The sequence below is a fragment of the Ochlerotatus camptorhynchus genome, unplaced genomic scaffold, assembly GCF_037179485.1.
Source record: "Ochlerotatus camptorhynchus isolate MF236.1 unplaced genomic scaffold, CSIRO-AGI_Acam_v1.1 ptg000069l, whole genome shotgun sequence".
In the NCBI taxonomy this organism is placed as follows: domain Eukaryota; kingdom Metazoa; phylum Arthropoda; class Insecta; order Diptera; family Culicidae; genus Ochlerotatus; species Ochlerotatus camptorhynchus.
The window spans coordinates 27,461-51,047 of record NW_027040559.1 but is presented as its reverse complement, the minus strand read 5'-3'; the positions used below and the strand labels follow the sequence as shown (position 1 = coordinate 51,047).

The 23,587-nt window shown below is 41.0% G+C and overlaps 1 protein-coding gene and 1 pseudogene across 1 annotated transcript in view; one reads left to right on the top strand and one right to left on the bottom strand.

The window, feature by feature from the left end:
* LOC135697213 (uncharacterized) overlaps positions 1-23,587 on the bottom strand; it is a gene marked incomplete at its 5' end in the record, with an annotated part of 88,329 nt that overhangs the window by 60,819 nt on the left and 3,923 nt on the right. The window lies entirely within an intron of this gene.
* Positions 20,518-21,934, top strand: LOC135697224 (uncharacterized; annotated as a pseudogene).

Below are 23,587 nucleotides of genomic sequence, written 5' to 3'. Positions count from 1 at the left end.
ATGTCACATCCTCCCACGCAGCACGCTGCTGCGGTTGTCATTAGTTTTACGCTCCCCTCGTATTTACACAGTGAACCACATTCGACGGAAGCTATTTTCGATCGTCGTCAACGTTGTCGTCCCCATCACCTCATACCTCAGCTGAGGGGAAATATTCGCCAACATTTGGACCATGTAGACGCCCACTAGACGAGGCCGACGACGATGATGAAATTCCTACGAACGAGCTCCGGAGGAAGGGACAACCAGGACAGGAAATGAAATTGATTCAAGTGTTTTCCTTCCTATATTATGGTTTTTTTTTCTGGAGGGGGGGACATTCGAAGAACCCGTGTTGGCTAGTTTGTAGCATATTGAAGGAATTTGAATTTGTTAGAAGTGCTCCGTTGAACAGATTCTTGCACACTTAATTTATTTTTGCCGGATCTCGGCATTTTTTTACAGCCGAGTGCTCGGCAATCTGTTTTACTGACGTATGGTTGCTGAGTCTCAGGAAATGCTTTGCTGAATCTCAGCAAGCAACGTCATGAGACAATTGATTGCCGACCACTCGGCTGTACAAATCTCAGCAAAAATTTCCGAAATACGAAAAAAAGTGTGTTCGGTGGAAAATAGGAAAATTGGCGCTCAATCAAGGAATCAAAAATATCTCCAAATGACAAAATGACAAGTGATCAACGAGCCGAACGATATCGCTTTGTCAGAAATTGAAAGCAATAATGAAATGTTCTTTTTTTTTCACGTAGACTACGTCTTACGGGAAGTACAGATTAATCGAAAATCGAAAATAGCGACCGTCACGAAAAGGTGTTAAGATTTGAATGATAATAATTTTGTCAATTATAGATGAAATTAAAATCCAAGTACACCAATCGATAGGAAATATCTCTACAAATCTGCTGAAATAAGTGAGCGGTTGGGTTCACCGAAAGGGAAGTAAACAAAATCCCTTAGTGAACAATCTTTGTATTTTCTTTCCACAGTAGTATTGTGCGCATGTGCAAACCATAGATCAGATACAACTGATCTTCTAAATACAGAACGGTATGCAGTAGGGTGAAAAATGGGTTTCACATCTACCGTCTCGTCTAAAGATAAGAATCAAATGATAAATATTATGTTATGTTTATAAATAAATGATATCATAGTGTTTTTCTTTTCTTTTTTTTATCACATATAAATGATTATATTATTAATTGTATTGATAATATTACAAAATTATTGGTTTTGTTTGATAGAGGGCTTAGCAACAAACCTCTTTCTCTTACATTTACAGAAGAAAATTCTGAATTACTATGGAGTTCGATGGAGAAATGGATGCGGTACAGGATCAGCTGCGAAGCAATTCACTAGAGGATGTGCTTTCATGTTCCTCATCCATCCTTGATACTCCTCAAGGTGAAGGAACTGGAGACGATTACGACGACGATGATGATTTTGAGGACGGTATTAACGTGACTTTAGTGTCGACGCCTGGAAATGTCCTTAATAAACAGAAGGATGGTGTTAAGGGAGTAGATCAGAGGAACGCCCCGCCAGAAATGAAACCCATCAAGCGACTGAATGGAGCTGCAAAGAAGAGGTTTAAATATCTCTTAGCTCAAGGTCACAAACCTGAAGATGCCCCTATGTTGGCTGAGAAGCCATTTAGAACGCTGTTTGTTGAGCCAGCTAAGCGGCGTAGAAATGCAGATCCCAATGCGTCAAATGGTAGCGACAGCAATCCACCGAAAAGGATTGCGCGCCAGGATGAGAGAGGAAATTCACCCAAAAGATCGTCCTCGGTACAAGACAGGTTGAATAAAGCTAGAGCAGGATCTTCGTATCAATCATCAAGCTCAACAGGAAATTCGGGATCAAACGGGTCCACAAACAAAGATAACAACAAACCGTCCTATAGAGATGTCTTAAGCTCTGTAAAAATTGGAATTATGCCTCAAGATTATCCAAACACTGAGCTTACAACTCAACAATTGGTTGCTACTCAAAAAGTAATACTGAAAATTGTGGCTCAGCAAAGAAAAGAAAAAGTTAAGCCAAAATTTGGGAACTGTTTGTTCAGACCGGGGTATATGATTCTCATCTGCAAGAACCAGGAAACGGCTGACTGGTTAAAGGCTGAAGTTCCCAGTATCAGACCATGGGAAAATGCCTGTCTCGTTGCAGTCGACGAGAAACACATACCTCGACCTGAACTTTTATTGGGCTTTTTCCCGCGAAGTGCAGAGGATAGCACTGAAGATATTCTTGCTTTGGTGGAAAGCCAGAATGAGGGGTTAATGGTTGATGCCTGGCGAATCCTCAAAAGGTATATCGTCAAACAGCATCACACTGAACTCGTATTCACTGTTGATGCTGTATCCATGAAAACCCTAGAAGGATGCAATTTTACTGTTGACTACAAGTTTGGTGGTGCTTTTATAAGGAAAAAAATTCCAACAAAGGCAGAAGATGAAGAAATCCGAAATAGTGATGGAATAATCGAGGGAGATAAAGAACAGTCTAAAATTCCTGACATACACGAGAATTCTGAAATTGTAGATAAGGGTGATGGCAATACTGATCAATGCAATAAAGAAGCTAGCAAAATTAAAATCCGGGAGACCAGACAGACTAGCGAAGCTTCTAATGATGTTGAGATGGATTGCTGTCGCTCAGATAAGTCCACTTCAGAAAGAAGCGAAGGAAATGGAAAAAAAAAACTAGCCCTCCAAAGTACACAAAATGCATCGGAAAATACTGGACAAAAATATCGAGAGATACAAGTCCACACAAAACAATACAAACTGACGGGTAATCACAATACCATGTAAATTAAGCAGAAAATGCCCAATAAAATGAAACACTAATTAAACCGATGACGAAACAAAGCATAAAATTCATACAAGAAAACCTTCACCACGCAAAGGGAGCTTCAGCTATATTCAGCAAAACATTTGTTCAAAGCAAACTGGATGTTGCTTTCCTCCAGGAGCCATGGACACACAAAAGCAGGATTTTTGGAATGCCTTCACAATCGTGTAAGCTAATTTATGACGATACACAACTCTTACCAAGAGCTGCTATTCTTATAAATAATAATATAAAAATGACCCCAATTACAGGATTCATCAACAGAGACATTGTTGCAGTTACTATAGAGGTACCAACTACGCGGGGGAAAACAACGCTTTACGTTGCATCGGCGTATTTTCCTGGTGACGTTGATGACGTACCTCCTCCAGAAATTGCAGCATTCGTTTCATACTGCAAAGGCCAAAACAAGGCCTTTATCATCGGATGTGATGCAAATGCTCATCATACCATTTGGGGCAGTACTGGAATCAACAAAAGGGGTGAGTCTTTTTTTGAATTCTTTACACAACAAAATATCGATATATGTAATAGGGGTAATTCTCCAACATTTATTAATGCAATAAGAGAGGAAGTTTTGGATTTAACGCTATGTAGCTCTGCTCTCTCAGATCGGGTAATAAACTGGCATGTATCAGATGAAATTTCATTATCTGATCATAGACAAATTCTATTTGAATATAAAGCAAGTGATATAATCAAGGAAACCTATCGTAATCCTAGGAAAACAAATTGGTAGCTGTACAACTCCAATCTCTCCGTACAATGGGATGTTTCTATGGATATAAGCACCAATGATAAGTTGGAAAAGGCATCTGAATGCCTAGTAACACAAATTAAACAAGCTTATTATGCAAGTTGTTCTATAAAGGAACGCTCTACTAATAGAGATGTATCCTGGTGGAATGACAGATTAGAAAAGCTAAGGAAAAAGGCTCGTAAACTATTTAACCGAGCTAAAATAATAGGAAATTGGTCTACCTATAAAGAGGCTTTGACTGACTATAACAAAGAAATTAGAAGATCCAAACGTAAAGATTGGAGACATATGTGTGAAAACATTGAAAGTACTCCTGTTACCGCAAGACTTCAAAAAGTCCTTTCTAAGGATCATGCAAACGGCTTAGGAGCCCTTAAAAAAGAGGACGGTTCTTTTACCTTAACTACTAAAGAAACATTGGAAGTAATGATGCAATCTCACTTCCCAGGGTATTTGCCTACTACTTCCACTATATCTGTTGTAAATTTCGCTAGAGGTCATGACTCAGTAAATGGATCAAGACAGTCCAATGAAGAGGCAAAAAATCTAGCTAGTGTAATGTTTACTAATTCTAAAGTTGCATGGGCTATAGACTCTTTTGAACCATTCAAATCTCCAGGTTTGGATGAAATTTATCCAATTTTAATTCAAAAGTGTAAAACAGTATTGATTCCGGCCTTAGTAAGTTTACTTAAAGCAAGCTTTTTGCTTAGATACATTCCTACAACGTGGCGACAAGTTCGAGTAGTATTTATACCAAAGGCTAATAAAAAAGACAAGTCTTCTCCCAAATCATTCAGACCTATCAGTTTGTCGTCAATTTTCCTTAAATTAATGGAGAAGATAATAGATGAACATATCAAATCTGAAATTCTTCCAAAAATACCAATGAGTAAAGCTCAATTTGCTTATCAACCAGGCAAATCAACAATTACAGCATAACACACTCTTGTCTCAAAAATCGAAAAATCCTTCGAAGCAAAGGAGGTATTAATGGCTGCCTTTCTTGATATTGAAGGAGCATTTGATAATGCATCTTTTAAATCAATGGAAACTGCCATGAAAAGACGTGGGTTTAATGAAAGCGTAATATATTGGATAGTAGAAATGTTATCGAATCGTGAAATAACATCAAATCTTGGAGAGTCAACCATAAAGGTAACAGCTGCTAAAGGCTGTCCTCAAGGAGGCGTCCTCTCTCCTCTTCTATGGTCGCTAGTAGTAGACGAGCTTCTTATTAGTCTTGAATCGCTAGGGTTTGAAATTATTGGGTTTGCGGATAATATAGTGATAATAGTCCGCGGAAAATTTGATGAAATCATATCAAGCAGAATGCAGACGGCATTAAATGTAGCTACACTGTGGTGCAAGAATGAAGGATGGAAAATAAATCCTTCGAAAACAACGATTGTACCCTTTACAAAAAGACGAAAAGTCTTATTTTCAAAACTTTCTTTGGAAGGAACAGAATTAAAATATTCTTCGGAAGTAAAATATTTAGGAGTAACTTTAGATAGCAAGCTCTATTGGAATGTACATTTAGAACAAGTAATAAAAAAAGCAACCAATGCTCTTTGGATTAGTAAAAGGACGTTTGGTAAGAAATGGGGACTCAAACCTAAAATGTTACATTGGATTTATTCGGCTATAGTAAAACCAAGAATAATTTATGCATCACTAGTTTGGTGGCCAAAAACAGTGAAAAAAACAGCTCAACAAAGACTTGAAAAACTGCAGAGGTTGGCCACTACCTCCATAACTGGAGCAATGCGCAGTACTCCATCTAAAGCCTTAGAAGCTTTGCTTAATCTTCTTCCTTTACATCAATTCATTCAACTGGATGCAATGAAGAATGCTCTCAGACTCAGACGAACAAAAGAGCTCTTTGAAGGAGATCTTAAAAATCATATGAGCATCTTGAAAGAGATTCAATTAAGTCCACTAATTTTAAAGAATGAAGATTTTATGGCAAAAACTCATGAATTCAACCATCTATTTAATGTGTTTAATACAACACGCAATGATTGGGAGACTGGAAGGCCGTTGATTCGTCCTGGGTCTATAACATTCTACACGGATGGCTCAAAACAGGATAACATGGTAGGGGCAGGAATAACAGGTCCCGGAATTAACTGTTATGTAGCAATGGGTAAATGCCCAACAGTATTCCAAGCAGAAATATTTGCGATTCTAGAATGTGTAGAAATATGTTTAATTTCTAGGAATGCAAACATATGCATTTTTTCGGACAGTCAAGCAGCATTGAATGCCCTTAAATCAATGATCTACACTTCAAAGTTAGTGTGGGAATGCTATAATCAACTTCAGAAATTGTCCTGTCGTAACAAGGTAAATCTATATTGGGTTCCTGGTCATTGCGGCATTGAAGGAAATGAAAAAGCTGATCAATTAGCAAAGCTTGGCTCATCCCAGAAATTTATTGGTCCCGAACCATTTATTGGTCTATCGCCTTCTAATCTGAAAATGGAATTAAAGAACTGGGAAAAAAGCAAGGTACAATCCAATTGGAATAATACCTCAACAGCCCGGCAATCTAAACAATTCATTAAGCCCAACGTTTTGAGTACGCAAAGGTTACTCAATCTTTCCAAAAAAGATTTAAGCACCTACACTGGATTAATAACAGGACATTGTCCTAGTAAATATCATTTTAAAAAAATTGGAAAGCTTAGCGACGATCAGGGTTGCTTCCACTCACTTGCTATAAAAAAATGATTTCCTGAATTTTGAAACCATTAGATGTTCTAATGATATTTTTTACTTGTTAGATACAAGAAGAGGTTGAAAGGCAAGTGTTTGACTCATATAACCTGTCAATTTCGCTACCAGAGTGTTACAATCAGCGATCTTAAGATTCGTGAGCGTTCACTCAGAGTGAGCGCTCGCGAGTCGGAAAATTGCTGACTGTGACTATCTTAAAGCGAACTTGACAGGTTTCATGTGTCAAACACTTGCCTTTCAACCTCTTCTTGTATCTAACAAGTACAAAATATGATTATAACAGCTAATGATTTCAAAATTCAGAAAATCATGTTTTTATAGCAAGTGAGTGGAAGCAAGCCTGGCGACGATTGATGTCGCTTTTGTTATTTGGAGAGCGAAAGCTCTGAACATTTATTGTGTGATTGCACTGCTTTATTTAATAAACGATGTAGATTTCTTGATAAAGGACTCACCGTACCTGAAGAAATTTGAACCAGTATACCCAATAAAGTTGTAAACTTCATTCGAAGTGCAATTCCATATTGGGATAATGCCGATGATCAATGATGAAGATCACTCTACATAGTGGTTGATCATCAAAACACACGGCAAATAGTAAAAAGAGGACACACCACAATAGATCAAAACACTGGTCGCAGTGGTAAATGTCCACAACACGGAAAAAAAAATCTGCTGAAATAAATATTTTTCCAATTGTCTATAAAAGTTTATAGATTTATTATATAAGACCACGTAGTCCTATTGTGTACAACCCCATAGGGCTGACCCTTGTAGTTTTTTGTCATTCCTTTTCTGGGCGACGCTCGACTGTCAAAATACAAGAAAATAGATTCCTTGTTGTAAAAATTCTCGCGTTTCTATACGTTCGCCCGACCAATCAGGCGCTGGTTCGCGTTTGACAGAAAATTGGTTCATAAAAGTCCCCATATTGTCTCCTCTTCCTCTTAGATCGTTGGTTGCTTTATGTGCTTGAATTCGCTGTGTTTTACAGTGGAAAATATCCAATGTGTTATGTCTGTTTGTCTGTGGTGTTGGTTTGCGTGGGCCAGCTAATAGTTTCGACAAATTGACGTTTGAATCTTTGTGTACAAAAGCAGATACGGCAGTTTTAAAATTCACTCTTGAATTAGATTTGTGTTCTTATAATTACTTTCGTTGAATTAATAGACAAATTTTACAAAACATTAATGAAATTTCGAGAGTTCGCCGTAAAATTTAATTGAATCATTCCCACCTCAATTAACAAACTTTTGTCATCATTCTTATCAGAAAACCTTCAACTGTCGGCCCAAAGGTTAAATAGCATCCCGTCGTTTAATATCCCTGTAATGACATCGGCAAGAGTCGCCGGCAAACACCGCCATCTCACAACCACGAGAGCACCACGACTCATTTGCGCTCTCGCTAATCCGATTAGTGCTTCCAATAAAATTAGCATAATTACCTTCCTCCCACCACGGTAACCAACAACAGCGACACACACACACACTCACACAAGCAAACTCACAGGTCAACTTTATTAACCCACCCTTCCGAAACGAGAAAAAAAGGCAATTTCGACGCTTTCGTCTAAGCACTTCGCGAGGAGAAAAGGCATAAAGCACTCAAAAGCCTCCCACCGTGCCTGGCTCGGGAGGGAGGGAAAAAAACGCCGGAAAAGTGACGCGACTAATCTTAAATAATGGTAAATTGGGGCACCCGCCTCCCTGCTCTCGAAAATTTAAATTGTTTTTCCCCGACTGCCATCCCGTTATTCAGGTCAGGGTAATCATATTTTGCGCTCCGGTTGAATCCGCTTTCCACCAGCTAGCTATACCTAGCGCATTTTAGGCTCATTTAAACTGACATCGGTTTCTAATGCAATGAATGGCTATCTTTTTGAACTGGTACGATCGCCACGGAAACTAGCTGCCAACAATTAAATGGCATCACGCTTAATAAGATACGAAGCGCACTAATGATCGAAATTTCTTCCTATCGCATCCCAAATTGATCGAATTGTGCGCCCTATTCAGGACAGCTGCCGCCATGCCGGCCTCCGGAAAAACGACGACATACCAAATCAATCAACGGGAAAATATGAATTCCTACGAACCGGGCAGAACACATCAACACGAGCACAAAAACAGAGCAGTTCGTGAATGGCGGCGGCCAACAGGAGCAGGATCCTAGGAAGTGTAGTCGTCAATCAGTACAATATGGCCTCGCACTTTGTCGGGTCGGGGCGGGACGGGAGTGGGATGGGTGGTTTGAAACGAAGGCTGAATGCCGTAATGGAGCGATGGCACATGAGTAAAAGGGAGAGAGAGAGAGAGAGTCCGCAACGTACGTGATATGCACAAAAGGCGCTGACGACGTACAGACCAGCATGGGAAGGAGAAAAATGGTGCCTCTAATCAAGTAATAAAGTGCCAGACCAAGCAACTAACCAACCATAAAGGATTCAATCAAAGGCACTGTGCTGGACGAGGAAGCGGGCGCAACAAAGTGGCGTGAAAGTGATGACGGCTTGCTAGGAGGATGAGGAGGACGACGACGAAGGAGAAGGCCGGGAGTGTAATGTAATCGTCTTGTGTGGGATTGTGAATGGAGACCGTGCTGGGCGTCATCGTCGTACAAGGACATCCCGTTTGAAGCGAGCCCCATTCATCAGATCCACATTCGTACGACGGACACATCTATGTATAAAGAGCACGGAGTTCCGGAATTGGAATCACTTCACTGCCAGACGTGAAAAGACGAATGAAACGGAAGAAATTGATAGTGGTCAAGGGATTGATTCCTTGGCGGTTTGTGCCGTTGACAGGATGCGTGGGCACCGCACCCGACGTGACTGAGTTTGATATTCTGGCGTTTCATTTCACTAGTCAAGTGGTTTGTCTGATGAGAATTGTGTGGGAAGTAAATCGATGCAGCAATCGACATTTTTGTTTGTTAAGAATGTGGTTTGGTCTATTGATGAATTTCACAGGACTGCAACGCCTATCATCTGCGAACAACTCGAGTGTAGCCAAATTTCTCTGGAGCTAATTTTACAGGTCCTCCTTTTCCGCTTCGATTAAGCTTGGTATACATATCGCGCTGCGTTGCGGAAAATAGACTTCTCTTGCGGAAAATAGAGTTCACTACCACCGTTAGTATTAGTTAGAAGTTTCACTAATACATACATGCATTTTACTGGTTGAAAATTAAAAAAAAAAACGCTATCAAGTCGAACACTTTGACATCTGATTTCGTAGTTGAAAATAATAAACAAATCGATTTTACACGGCTACGCTAGCTAGGTTGTATTAGTGAGATCTTGCGTCGAGAATACTTGTGCAATTCACAAACAGCAGAGTCTATAGAGACAATTTTGTAGATAACCCAACCATAATAACATTGTTATGGTTATTTTGCTTAACAACGTGATCGGGGTATCATCCAAACCATTTGTGGAATTGTTGTATTATTTAGGTTATCGTTCGTTTATGTTATTTTTTTTATTAGAGGAAGGGGCCGAGAGTAATCCATTCTACCAGAGTAGGTGTTAATAAGAGCTTTTTTGTCTTTATTATAGAGATTTTTAGCCATATGGCTAGTTCATCTCTTAAGATAGTAAAAAAAAAGAGAGAGAAAAAGCACTCTCTTCGGTCCCAAGCTAATCGATTCACCCCTCGAAACATAGGAAAATCCACTAACCCCTCATTTTATCTGTCAAACTTTCATAGCGAATCAAAACAAACATTGCGTAGTACTAGAATTTCGACTAGAATGGGGTACGTTAATCGTTTGCTTGGGACCAATAGGCTAGTCAAGTAGTGAGCCAATTTAAAATCGTTAGTTTCGTATTGATTGTTGGTTGTACGCAATGGTGATGTAGGACTACGTGGTCTTATATAATAAATCTTATTTGTTAACTGCAGCAGGAGCTTGTGTTTTGTGTCGGAATAAGAATTTGAGCGGGGTTCTCTCTGTTTATACTCTTTAGTATGACGCAAGAGCTACTGATTCCGATCAATAGCGGTACGGCTTCTCCCTCCTTCTATGGATGCTCATGTTGGCTGCAGCTCGCTGCTTGCAGGCAGCCTTTCGTAGTGTACTGGAAAACGCCATCACTCAGCACGGGGTGATTGAATAAACACCGTTTGGTGAGACCGGATGGAATTTAACTTTGAAATCTGTGCTAGGGAAATCGCTTTTCGCAGACAATCGGTGATCATTTTAATTATCATAGCCAGTGTTGGCTAAAATCAAGATCAGAAAATCAAAATCAGCAATCTTTCAATATCAAGATCACCTAAAATCACACGCACCAATATCACAAGCTATCATCACCACGAAAATCACACGTGATTTTCGACCAATATCAGCCGTGATTTTCGATTCTCAAAATCAACCAGCATCATTATCAACCAAGATCAAAATCATCAAAAATCATAGGATTAGAAGATATGCGATATTCTAGAGTTTGGGCAATTCCGAAATTCAAGTCAACATTCCGGATGAAATTAAAATGGTGGATTTCAACCCTAGATGGCTTACCAAAATCCAATATGGCGGCCCCTGGACAGGGAATATGCATCTAAACCCATGCAATATGGGTATCTACGGAATGAGCTTGATGAAAGGAAGTGCAAAATTGGCATCCGCCGCCATTTTGGAATTCAAGATGGCTAACCAAAATCCAATATGGCGGCCCTGGACAAGGAATATGCATCTAAACCCATGCAATATGGGTATCTGCGGAATGGGCTCGATTATGGGAAGTGAAAAATTGACATCCGCTGCCATTTTGAAATCCAAGATGGCAGACCAAAATCCAATATGGCGGCCCCGAACAGGGAATATTCATCTAAACCCATGCAATATGGATATCTCCGGAATGGGATCGATGAGATGAAGTGAGAAATTGAGATACGCCGCCATTTTGAAATCTAAGATGGCTGACCAAAATCCAATATGGCGGCCCTGGACAAGGAATATGCATCTAAACCCATGCAATATGGGTATCTGTGGAATGGGCTCGATGATAGTAAGTGAAAAATTGACATCCGCCGCCATTTTGGAATTCAAGATGGTGGACCAAAATTCAATATGGTGACCTCTGGATAGGGAATATGCATCTAAATCCATGCAATATGGGTATCTGCGAAAAGGGCTCGATGAGTGCAAGTGGAAAATCGACATCCGCTGCCATTTTTGAATTCAAGATGGCAGACCCAAATGCAATATGGCGGCCTCCGGACAGGGAATATTCTTCTAAACCTATGCAATATGCGTATCTACGGAATGGGCTCGCTAAGTGGAAGTGGAAAATTGACATCCGCCGCCATTTTGGAATTCAAGATGGTGGACCAAAATCCAATATGGTGGCCCCCGGACAGGGAATATGCATCTAAATCCATGCAATATGAGTATCTGCGAGAAGGGCTCGATAAGTGGAAGTAGAAAATCGACATCCATTGCCATTTTGGAATTCAAGATGGCGGACCCAAATGCAGTATGGCGGCACCCAGACAGGGAATATTCTTCTAAACCTATGCAATATGCGTATCTACGGAATGGGCTCGATGAGTGGAAGTGTAGAATGGATCACATCATTCGAGCAGTTTGAAATGACGTTTCCTACCACTCGAACTTTAACGTGGAACAATATTATGATATTTTTTCTTCTACAACCTAGAGAAAATAGGGTCTTATTTGTAATATGCTTGAAAAATCTGGAATTTATTGTTTCATTTCCGTAAAATCGCTGGTAGAAGGTTGTTCCAAAACTGCTCGACAATATGATCAATTGACATCCGCCGCCATTTTGGAATCCAAGATGGTGGACCAAAATCCAATATGGCGGCCCCCGGACATGTAAATTTTCCACTTCCACTCATCGAGCCCATGCATATTCCCTATCCAGAGGCAAGCATGGGAAAAATCGATTCATTTTGCATTTACTACTCACTCACACGCATGCAACATCAGAAACGAACAGCAGCTTGTGTGAGCCGCACTGATTTCGTTCGTATTTGCATTGCTTCTATTTCCTTCGATGAACGCAGAATTGAGCAAAACAGACAGCTGAGCGTAACATGAATGATTCTGAGTGTAGTAGTGTGGATCATTCCTCTATTATTATTTTTTCTATGCTGAACCTTTTACGATTGCATTCTGCTGAGTGAGCTGAATGAGAATTTTGCAGAAAGAATCGCTTTTTATTTTTTAGCTTTAAACATATATTGACACATTTAAATTGCTGTTAATATGGAAAAGATGGTTATACTGTGACACATAAACATAAGCGTCAAGCAAATACCGTAAAACTGCTGTGGCCAATTCAACTGATTTAAATCAGTGAGCCAAAAACTATCTGACTCGGCTATTTAAATCGTTAGCATCAGTGATGGCATAATCCTCACTCAAATGATTTTGTTTCGCTCTCATGGGCTCCCAATATCACACATGATATTGGAATAAAATATCAAGCATGATATTGTTTTTACAAGCTCCTTTGATATTGCGAGACTATTCAGAACATGTAAAATTGCAGCCACGAGTCGACTTACCACAAAAATGATTCCTTTGCACATCGTTTTCTTAGAAAGAGAAAGCATAGTTTGCTATATTTCTTTACGCTTCACAGATGGCACACACGAAGTTACTGCTGCCAGCAGTGATGGAAGTTTCGTTTCGTGTTCGGATGTACAGCAAAAATCTTGAAGCTCAAACTCAGCACAGTTTGGTGAGAATTGTAGCCGGGGAGTTTTGTTAGCATGATATCATAGCAACCGTATCACAGCTTGTAATATCATCTGCTGTTGTTTGCGTGTTGACTTTTTGGTCTACGATACTCAAATGAGATTATGCACATTGGTGAGATTAGATGTTTTGATATTTTCACAACACTGGTTAGCATTCGGATCTTAAGCATTCAATCTGGTTCTCCCTCGGTAGAGAAAATTTTTCGGCTGTCTTTCAGCGTATCCTTCTTTCCTTCTACTGTTGTCAGTTCTGAGTCGACCTGCAGAGTCACTTGGTTGGAAAAATTTACACTCGTTCGGCAATCGGGTTGTAGGTGAGGATGGCTATTTTGATTCTGTTGCACTCGCGCGAGCGAATGAATTTTTCCATGCTTGTCCAGAGGCCGCCATATTGGATTTTGGTCCGCCATCTTGAATTCCAAAATGGCAGCGGATGTTGATTTTCCACTTCCACTCATCGAGCCCTTTTCGCAGATACTCATATTGCATGGGTTAAATGCATATTCCTAGTCCGAGGGCCGCCATATTGGATTCCAAAATGGCGGCTGATGTCAATTTTTCGCTTCCCCTCATCGAGCCCATTCCGTAGATACCCATATTGAATGGGTTTAGATGAATATTCCCTGTCCGGGGCGGCCATATTAGATTTTGGTTCGCCATCTTGAATTCCAAAATGGCGGTGGATGTTGGATTTTTACTTTGACTGTTATTTGGTTTCTGTGACCGCAAAATCAGCTAAGGTTAAAATCAGCCTTGATTTTCTGCTGTGTGATTTTGCTACTCTCAAGATCAGCAGTGATTTTCGACCGTTCCTGATTTTAGATTTTCTTGATTTTTTCCATCACTGATCATAGCAATAGTTGCACATTCGTGCAAATTTTCTCTAGTGACATTTTAAAAGATGATAAAATCTAAAATGTTACAGATGCGTAGAAATATTTCTGATCGAATGGTGATAAAAGTATTGAAATTGATCCAGTGGCAGCTAAGTTATTAACGTTCAAAATCTTTCATAATTTTATTACATGTTCCATTTTCAGTTTTCCAAAGTGTATAGAAATCACAGACGTAGTCCAACGTCAAAAAAATTTGGGTTCTCAGAAGGAGATTCCCAATCTTGGCTGTGGTACATTTATGTTGCTAGAATGAAAAGGTGTAGGTGCCCAACAGGTTCCGAATGCTGATTGACTCCAAGCCGAAGGTCCTCCGCGCAGTTCACGAGGATGTGCTCCACGGTGGCTGGCACTCCGCAAGTTTCGCAGGTCCTCCGGAACGGTGTTCTTCCGAAGTTGTGGAAAACTCTGCTGTGCCCGGTGCGCTGCCTTGACACCACTCGTTGTTCTCTTAGGCTTGGTCGATCTTTTCAGGATCCGGTGGTCGCCTTGATCTTCCGATGGTGGTGTGTCCTGTTGTTCCTCCACTCGGTGTCCCAGGCTCTCCGAACCGTCCACTTGATCCACGTTTTGACATCTTGGAGCGGTACATTGCCGGTGGACCTGGCTCCAGTGTGGCCTGAGCCGGCGAAGTGGTCGGCTTTTACGTTCCCTTGGATCCCGCAGTGACCGGGTATCCACATGAATATAGTGTTGGGCGGCGCATGCTTTACCGTCCCTTGGATCCACGGATGCTTCGGTGTTTCTGTTGTGAGTCAGTTAGGACTAATATCGGCCCGTTGGCCGGTAACTTAACCGCGTGTAGAATGGCCACTGCCTCAGCTTAGAACACCGAGCATTGGGTCGGAAGCGATCTGCTCACAAGCAGACCACCTCCGGAGACCCCCATTCCCACTCCGCTCCTGGAGAGAGAGCCGTCGGTGTACCTAACTTCATAACCCTGGTAGTGCGCCCCGAGATATTCGACAACTGTCCGGCGTAAAGCCAGCGAGTTGTCTCCTGCCCTGAAGCGGTCCTTGATTCGGCTGTCAATTTTGTTCTTGTGCGATTGCCAACTTTTGTCTCCGTGCCAGTGGACCCTGGCCACTGGAGGGAGATCTACGTCGGCGGCCGTGCGGAGGAGTCGATTCGCCTCGTCGAGGAGAACGATCATGTTGTTTCCCGACGTTTTAGCGAGAAAGGCAGCGGCTTTGGTTACCGATTGGATACCGGCTTCAACGCATGCAGCGTCGGCCGGGGTAGAGGGCAGGAGACCGGAGACTGTTCGAACGTAGCCGTTGTACACCGGTTCCAGAATCTGGACGGCTTTCTCGGCGGCAAGGCATGTAATCTCTACACCGTACAGTAGGCGACTGTCGATGATGGCTCGAGCTACACGGAAGCGGATTTCGCGATTGTTAGATCGGTGGGGGTGGGAGATGGTCTTAATCAGGTTGGACCGACTGCGACAGTTTACTTGTGGCTCAAAGGATAAATTTCGATCGAGGAGCACTCCCAAGACCCTCACGGTGTTTTTGGTCGGTATTGCTGGTTGTTTAATCATGATGGGCTGTCCGTTGTTGCGATGCCTGGTGGTACATATATGGCAGCGCACGCTCTTGTCGGCGGAAAGCTGGAAACCAACAGAGTTAGCCCATTTGACCACCGAGGAGACTGCCGCTTGTGCTCTCAGTTTCGTCCTCTGCAGGGTGGGACCCACCGTTACAATGAGGACGTCATCCGAGTAGACGAAGATGTAAACGTTCTTGGGTAGTTGGTCAAAGACCCCATTCATGGTGTCCGATCACGGACACTGGAGATGGTGTGGCAATCCTCGGCTCGGAGGATTCCAGCTGATTTGGCCAATTCCCCCTGTGGGAATGCCAACAGGAACACAACGAAAAGCTCGACTGAAATTCAATTCAACTCATAGCCCTGAAAAGGACTGTTTTGGCTTCGGCTTGTCCAAAGAGGAAAAACGAGAATGAATTAAAACTTTCAACTGCGCTATATTTCGGTGTTTGCTTTACAAAGCTTGTGGACTGTATGATGGCGACGCGCAAAATGCGTCGCTTTAAATGTGTTTGGCTTTCTTCTTTTTGATGTTGCATTCATTCATTTCTCCTTCATTCATAACCAATCAGCACTCGCTGCACGCTCGTTGGTTTGTGGTCGGTCGGTCGCTCGTCGCTCGGTCGGTGCTGCTGCTTGCATGCTTGTGCCAAGCCAGCGGCAGCGTAAGGAAATGATCAAAGCTTGTTTTCAGGGTCTTGATACAAATTACACATGCAGCACATTAGGGTTAGTTTCGGAAACCGATTACCCGCGGTCGCCTCGGGGTTAGTAGAGTTTTAAAGGATTGGGTAAGTGGTTAGGGCGATTACACAAAACAACTACTACTTCTACTTCTACAACACATTACGTTCGCTTCAATCGCGAACACATGGCCACCAGGAAAAGGGTGACCGCGATCACAGAACCCTGTGGCACTCCGGATTCCTCATTGAAACTTCCGGATTGCACGTTTCCGACCGAACCCAGAATGTTCCGGACAAAGTGAAGGATGTGTCCTTTCAGGCCCCAATCAGCAAGCTTCTTCAATACAGCTGGTGTCCATGTTCGGTTGAACGCTTTGGAGATGTCCAGCGAGACGATCTCCGCGTGATGACCTTGGTCCTGTGCCTCCTTCAGGACTTCCCCAAGAGTGTGGCGAAGTAGGTGAAGGTGCCATACCCTTACCTGAAGGCGTGCTGCCGATGGTCAAGCAGCCCCTTGGCCTCAAGATATTGCTACAGCCTCCTGTTGACCATCCGTTCCAGGACTTTGGCCATGCAGCAGGCTTTCTCTCCATTTTTCCGGGTATTCTTCAGCAGTCCAGAGTTGGTTGTAAAGGTCGAGGAGTTTCGTTTTGCCTTGGGGTGGAAGGTGCTTTAGCAGCAGGTACCCGATTTCGTCCGGTCCGGCCGAGTTCCCGTTGCTCCGACTGAGAGCGAAGACGAGTTCTTCCCAGGAGAGTGGGCTGTTGATCGGTAGGTCGTCGTTGTCTGGAGGAATTCCGAAGGCAGACACAGAAGACAGAGAGGGGCCGACTCGCTGTCGGAAGCTTTCGCTGTACTCCGAGATGCTGGATAGTTTGGCGAAGTATTTGCCCAGTTCGTCTGCTACGATGGTTGGATCAGTGATGGTGAAGGTGTCTGTTCGAATCTGGAGCGGAGATGATCGCCGCTTGTCGCTAAGGGCGTTAAATGCGACTCCATAGCTCCGCTGACGATTGTTCGGCGTTGATACTCTCCAGGAAGTTCGACCAGCAATTTTGCTTCGCCGTCCGGATCTCCTGTCGGCATTTGTTGTGCTGCTGGCGATAGTTCGCGAGGACCTCTTCTCTTAATAAGTTAATAAGAGTCGCAGCGAGAGAAAATTCTACTGGAGCTTTGTCCAGCAGAAGATAGAGACGTTTCTTGAGGGGGAGTGGATCGCTCCTGTGAATTCGCTTGTCCACAAAGAGACGGAAAGTCCTCCGCCCTGAAAGCTGGGGCCTTATCCTTCCTTCGTCCAGGTTGATTGTTGGTAGATGCCTGTTTTCGGATGCGCTTGAAATCCTCGCGTTTAGTTCACTGCAATTGACCTGTCCAAAGTTCTGTGCCGTGTCCAAAGTTCAGACACCATTGGCACTGAGTCACATTGCGATGGCCGCCACGGTATGGCTCCGAGCGGACGATGATGGAATTGATGGAGCGGATGGCTTTCAACGCGTTCAGCGTCACCGTTCCCTTCTGGAAGTGTACCAGGAAAAGGCAATCTGGATACGCCTTCACATTCTCGTTCATCCTTGTCATCCGATAGACGGCACTTGGGGCCAGCTGGTTCCGGTTTCTGATTTCAACTTCGATAAACTAGGGGTCGAAGTTTGGAAGCCCCCGGATGACGACCTTGAACGGTTTCTCACCGGAACAAATATCTAATAGATGTACCTATCAGTTCACAAAAATTGAATTTGCAACAACAGAAAGAACTAGAATCCACCCCGGGGCAAAATCAGCCAATCTGAACTCCTTGCAGTTCAAAGGAATCCACGGCTTAAATGCTCGTCTCCAGCCTCCTCTGTCTCCAGTCCATGACTACTATCTTATTCTTCGGCCGATAGACTCCAATCGTGTCAATCTGGTTGGCAGATCATCAGCAGCTGTAGTTTAACATCACGGCAAAAAAAAAATTAAGTGTGGAGGTTGTTGGATGGGAGCGGCATAGCCTCCCATCCAACAACCTCCACACTTAATTTTCTTTGCCGTGATGGGCTCCACCACCGAGATTCAGCTAACAAACATAAATTTTGGTGAAAATCATTTGCTCCGGCAACCACCTCAGCCACTGATCCGGAACACTTCCAAACCATGACCAATTATCATCGTTCTAACCTCCCTTCTTTTCACCTTGATTCCCCCATTTAAACGTTGAACTTCTCCGGCAAGGTACCTACCCAATCGAAGTTAAACAATCCTTTGGTTTCCCATTCATATAACCACGTTAAAATTAACGTGTGAGTGAACCCTCTTTGGTATCGACAGATAATGAACACTACAGTTGTACCCAGCAAACAATTTTGTTAACATTACTCAGTTGCAATTCAGTTAGCTGTAGCCTTATACAATATAAAAGCATCGTACAAGATGCATGAATTCCTTATATGCGTACAAAAGTTGAGGCCATATGCGTACAAATAGTATTTAGCGCAAACATCGCATAAGAGATGTCTTATGATTTCATTAGAATGATTACGCAATCTGTTATTTTTCGTCTTGTATTACATAACGTGCATAATGCAATTATATATCAAAGCTTATATAACTTTTCAAGTTACTGTATTGTACACATATAGGATATGTTAAAAAACATATCCGCAGATGTGTATATATATATATAATCATGGTTAAACCGCAATGCATTGATAGTTCATTTGTATCCATACTTTTACGAAAAAAAAAAATCCTGCGGGTATAAATCAAATGATATGGATTTTTTTATATTGCATATTACTGAAAATTCGAGAATTTTTTAATGATCTACATGATAATTGGTTTGAACACATACTTTTTAAATAACTCAACGCATACCTGGTTACATTAGCCTCGATCCTGGTGTCTTCATATCTGCATGGCAGCTACTTATCCATTAGTCCATATACATATTGGTCAATCAACGAATTTTTGTCTATCTTACAAAATCATTAGATTCTAGATTAAGTTCAACATCTTATAAGACTGTTGTTGAGTTTATTATAATTTTATATGCCAGTAACGCTATACGACATTGTTTTGATCGAAATACGATGCATTCCCAGTTACATCATAACATATGTGATTATTAGGACACTGCTACGATCATTAAATGAACCGCTAAATGATTAAGGAACAGCAGCAAAATGCTTTTTAATCAATGTTCCCAAACCAGTGGATACTAGCAATAGTACAAATTCGTCACACCAATTATTACTCCATTTTCATAGATTATTATGTGATAAGAAATTTCAGTTTCAATAAAAAACAGTTTTGGTTGATTATTACAATTCACTTCACTCTTATATAAAGGGACATGTGTTACATTATAAACTTTAAGAATGATATCAAAATAACAAAACTGGCTACTCTGGCACTTCATCAGTAGTGATCGATAAATGTAAATAAACATTCGTTTTCCACTACACTGTCCTCATCGCATCGAACAGCTACTTCTTCTCGTCGATTAATCACAGTAAGTTGAATTAAAACTTTATCCTCTTAAATAAACTAAAAACAAAACCAAATCTTTCAGATGTACGGAGTTGCGCAGTTTATAGAAAACGGCCGATTTCAGGTTCTGGCAGTACCCATGAGCTGGATACAAAAGGAGTTCCTAATGTGGCCAAAGTCATTGAACAACGAGAAGATCGATAAGATGCGGAAGGAAGGGACGATTTTTAAAGGCGCAACCAAATCCGTACCAGTTATCGTAACACGAAAATTCCGCAGCTTCCAAGCGGCGGAAGCTTCTGTGGAAGAACTGTCAAAAAAAGACGTGTCGGATTTTGAAGCAAAAAAAAAAAGCAACTGAAATCTGCAAAAAAAAAAGAGGCCAGCGGAAAAACGGAACGATTACAACTCACTTTGTAAAGGTATGTTTTCATTTAAATGGTTCAATTATAAATTAACGTGACTATTTTTAGCAATCGTTGGCAAAGAGAAACAAGCTTGCAGTTCCCGAAGCTCGTTTTAGAAAGTTACAGCACTATCGGTTGAGCCACCCGGAAAAACTGGTCCGTCCACCACAGCCATTGGAACCAGTCATCAATATTCACCCTGATACGCCACCGGAAAATCTAATCCGTCCTCCACAGCCAATGGAACCGGTGATCAATATTCGGCCGGATGTGACAGCTCCAAGGGATGATTTCCAATCATTTCTTCAACCATCTGCCACAACCACAACGATTGCCCAGACATCTGCGGAAATAGCGAGAGCAGTTCAAATTGTGCAGCAGTCATCAACATCAAACGTTGTCCAGAAACCAATACTACGTATGCCGGAGGATTTCATGCTTCAACAGATTCAGTTGAAGCCGCTGGAAACTACTAGTTCCCTTCCAGGTAAAAACTTCAATGATGATTTTGACACTGAAAAAAAATTGTGGTTGCTTTGTTGAAGTTAACAAATTTAAATGACATTATTGGTGTTTTGGATTCATGTGTTCCATTTGCTGAGTTTGCATATTTTTGTGAGACAAAAAATTAATTTTGACAGACACCTTCTCGAAAATCGACCGATCAATAACTGAGGAACACATAAAATGGAACACCGCCTTAGTACCGAATTAAATTTATTGATTGCATGCATTTTGCAGATTATCGATCATTTGCGCCAAATGTTCCTGAAGAGAACATTCACTTTGAGGCTTATACCAAGAATATGGATGTGGAAGGTATTTGAGTTTTTATATTAATTTAATATTGATTATCAGCTGTATTATAATCATTGTAAAATCAATACAAATAATGAAATGTCCTTTTAGGCGAGGATACCGATCAAGTTGAAACTGCAACGGACCTAGATGCACTTATTAAACAAAATATTTTCGATGCAGTCAATGATGCAATGCGGAGCTATCTTGACATAAACATCGAAAACATAGTAGAACGTGCGGTAACTGCAGCTGTCGATAGAAGTTGTACGACTAATTTTGCTCGTCTAGCAGCCATGACGGAGGTATTGAACAAAACGGCATCCAAAGACGACACAGTTATCGAGTTACGATCACCTGTTGATACTGAGAAGCATGTTACCGATTGGAATGCTGAGTTGACAAATGATGCTCTTCAAATGAAATATGTGAGTACTCCAATAAACCATAAATTCATAAATTATTCAAGAATTCAAATGTATCATAATTTAAAATATTACATCTTTTTTCCAGATGGAATTTTTCTCCCGAATTATTGTTCCTAATTCGTACGTGGAAAAAGGAGATAACGCGTTTTACGTCATTGCAGATTGTCTAATCACTAGACAATTTTGGAATTGATTTACTTGGACAGGCGTGAACAGAGGACATAAATCCAAACGAGGCTTCCGTGAATTTGGAAACGTCACGGAACTGCTTTTAAAACTTATTCAGATTGGTGACCCCACATATACAAAACAGCAGTTGGAGAAGTTTTGTAAAACGCGCTTATTTAGACATGCTAAGACACGATCTGCTAACAAAATGCTGCGAAAGTCATCATCGTACTAAGCGAGGTGTTAAAAGGTCAAAGCCTCATCATGAAGATGCTATGAGTGTTACAGACGACATCGAACTTGATGACAATGGCTCTGATGGTGAGGATATGGAAGACTTTGAGAACACAGGGTCAATTCATCAACCGAACGACACTGATACATCTGAAGGCAATGATGGAGACTTCCAAGCTACAGGCAACAGTGATGGTTCTTCTGAATGATTGATCACGGAATGAAGGATTAAAGTTACGGTCGTGACTATCAATGATTTTTTTACATTTCTTGTTATTTTTTAAATGAAAAATTGTTGAATTGGATTCTTAAACAAATAAACTGCTTTCTTAGTTTTATTACTGGATATAATGCTCACATTAGGTATTATCTGTTATTTTAAATGCCAATCGTATAACCATTTTCAGATGAAATTTGCCATTGTATGCATAAGTGGTATGAATACAGTTTTATCTTTACGGTTGATAGGAACCATTTTACATAAAATCAAATCAGGTCTGTAGAAATTAGCATTTGAAAAATTTTCTTTCACAAGTTTTGAGCTGAATACATGAAGAAAAGAAGAATCCATTGGTTTTGGGAAGAAATTTTCCATTTCCAACAAATGTTGTCCTTTGATTAATACTTCATCTTCATCTTCATGAACATCTGTCATTCCAACTAATTCTAATGTATTTGTGAGAAACCATTTGTTGGTAAACTTGTTTGTCAAAATAAATTCTGGAAAGGTAATTTTACAGACTTTTTCATTTTTTATGACATTGATTAAAGTAAGTTTGGAGAAATGCTGCAATTTTGATGATTTTTCACTACATTCAGCTTCTGTTATTCGGTTGGCTATTTGAGCTAACGGATTACGACCGGGTTTCACCAGCTTTTTCAATGAATGTAGGCAATTTTCGAAAGTATATGCGGAAAGAGATATTAATGTTGCAAATTTTTCCACTTCGTCTACAATATGGCAAAGATTGTGTACATTACTTGTGATAAACTCCGTACCATACAGTATCTTGTAATCATTTATAAATTCAATTAAGAGCATTCTCGCGATTGGTAAAAATGATTTGTATCTTTCCACAGAACAAATACGGACTGCGCAAAACAATAATAAAAAATGTTCATAATACTTAGGTGGTAGATGATCTTTTAGAAGCACAACTCCTACATAGTTCAAAAAAATTCGATATTCCAACCCTTTCCAAAGTGAAATATGTTCCAACGAACGCATACGTCGGTGAATCTCTACAGGGAACCTTAAATCAACCGAATATTCAGAGATAACCTGTTTTCCGTAAGCGCTCCATTTCGCTCGTTTCGTCATGCATCCAGTACGCCAAGAATTAATCAGCTTCCGCATAATGCCTAACTCTAATAAATGTAACGCATCTCCAACAATGACATCATCTATCATGTCTATCGGTAGTTCCGTAAGTAGAGACACGGCACGTTGGTGCTCTGGGTATTTATTCTCTCGAAACATTTGATTAGTCCGTAGCTCTGCATTCACTTCTGGGAAGATCATGGTTCTTGTCTCATGGGAATATTTTCCTTTCGTCGTACACTTCAGGCATCCAAACTTGCCGTTATAGTTTGTTACACACTTAATAAAGGCCCGAGCGGGAGAATCACATATAAACGCTCGAATTTTTACGGAAACTTTGTGAGTATTAATTATCACACCTGAATTAAGAACTGATGTAAGCTCATTGATGAAAGGAGATAAAAATTCATTGGCATCTTTTGGTTTGCTTGCTCCATAGTAAATACCAACGATGATTGGAGAAATGTGTGATAACTCATGGATATTCACAAGAATTGGCCAAAAATGATTGGCACTGCTCTTATATATGGGAAGACCATCA